Consider the following 2,149-nt stretch of genomic DNA (forward strand, 5'->3'; position numbering starts at 1 on the left):
CATGTTATATAATCATCTTCTCTCTCATCTTTACTCTGTGTAGACAGTGTTGCCTACTTTATGCATTGAGGCATAGAAGATTCTTAACTGCATGTTATTTGCTTCTATACTTAACTGTGTTTGGGGTTAACTGTGTTGAAAATTATGCTGGATATTCATGACATTATTGTAGGTATTGTGAAAAAAGAAGAGTCTTCAGCTTGCCAGAATTTACCATATTCCCAAATAGAACTTTCTCTGTGAACAACAGACACAGTGTTCCAACTGTTGCAAGACAGTAACTTGAGGCTCTAGGCCAAAGGCTTCGGTTTCACAACCAGCCTTGGATGTTGCCACTTACAATTTAGGGGAAACGTGCATATAGAAAACTATTAAAGCTTCATATTATTCCAAGGTACTGTGGATTTTACATTAAATTAACCCATTGGAGCTCAGTAGTTTGAGAGTTCCTTGATTGCAGTTCTATGTTTCTTTAACACATCCAAATGGCTGTTCTGCAGACTGAATACTTGCAGGATATGATGCAACATCCATCTTATTTCTTCAATATGTTTCATGCTTTGTACATTCATGCTTAATGATACTCATTAAATGCAAAATAGTACTTAGGAAAAATCTGACAAACAAAGAAGACAGGATATTCACAATCTTATATTGCTTTATATAGTACCTTTGGGATCCCATATTCTTTATAAACCTAAACTACACACAGGGATCAATTCATCTACCACTCAAATGTAGCCACCTCTGGAAGGAAATGTTGCAACTGTTTAACCGTGCATTGCCATGTTATCCAATTGTTCTATTGGAAACGGTAGGATAAATGTAGATATGGCAGGCAGAATGTAATTTATGACACTTTGACGTTAGCCAGTTTACGGGGATTAATGCTCCCTTACTCTTAGGAAGCATGCCATAGATTCTTTAATGATTACATAGGTTTTTAGTTTTCCATCTTATCCAAAAGATGAAGGTTCAGAAATTTGTATTTCACAGTACAGCCCTTTCCATGGCTTGACAAAAGTGGCAGAACTAATAGCCTGAGATGGATGGCAGCAGCAGCTCCCTCTTCTACACTCAGCTCCTTCTAGCATTGCTGCCTGCCACATAGAATCATAGAAGATTAGGGTTGGAAGAGACCTCAGGAGGCCACCCCCAAGGACTATGCATTTTGCCTCACTCTTCTTCAGATTGTGTCACAGAAAGCTGGAGCCTAGTCAGCAACTCGCCTACTGTGCAGCTGGCAGTATCCTTCCTCACCGCACCCCTCTCATTTTGTCTCCAGCTCCCCAGGTCTCTGCCCCTTTCACTCCCATGCTGGAACCTTGGGAGAACTTCCCCTTAGGACTTGGTTTGTTAGACTAGGGAAAGGTTTGTGTGTGCTCTGACCCCCTGAATCAAGTTTCATCAGAGCATTCCTCCTCTGCTCCCATTCATCCCACCTGAACTGAGATTAGACAGGTGCTATTCAAACCTCTGCTCAGGCTCCATGTGGTGCTTTAAGCATAAGAATATTTTGCAGTTTAGAATCATAGAATTGTAGGACTGGAAGGGTGAGGTCATCAAGTCCAATCCCCTGTACTCATGGCAGGACTAAGTGTTATCAGACCATCCCTGACAGGTGTTTGTCTAACCTGCTCTTAAAAATCTCCAATAATGGAGATTCCACAACCTCCCTGGCAATGCATTACAGTGCTTCCAGTTTGTGAAGTTGCTTGTCTGTTGAGAACACCACTAAAAAACAGGTCCTTTCTTTGCACTTAGGTCTTGTTCCTCTGGCGGCATGGAATAGTCTGAAGACTGACTCACTGTGCAGTTTTTTCTCATTGAATACTAGAGGGCCCTATGTGTATGCAAGTTGTATTGCCAACTGGCAATAATTTCAGCTCTTTTCACTCATCTACTTCAGAATTTCAATGCAAGAAGTCTCCTCCCCCATTTCCAGTCAGACTATGTACTTTCCTGCAGCATTTGGTCACACCCTCTCTTCTGTTTTGACAAGATTAAATTTCTGCATGTCTCATGGATAGAGAACAGATACAAGTTACTCCTGTTGTCAAACACTGGGGCCTAGGAACCAGTGACAGAATCAGGCCCTAACACTTTTAAAATGAGAGTATCATGGACAGTTACTCTTTAAATGTATGTT

Source organism: Terrapene carolina, unplaced genomic scaffold, assembly GCF_002925995.2.
Source record: "Terrapene carolina triunguis isolate 2854851 unplaced genomic scaffold, T_m_triunguis-2.0 Scaffold69, whole genome shotgun sequence".
Classification (NCBI taxonomy): domain Eukaryota; kingdom Metazoa; phylum Chordata; order Testudines; family Emydidae; genus Terrapene; species Terrapene triunguis.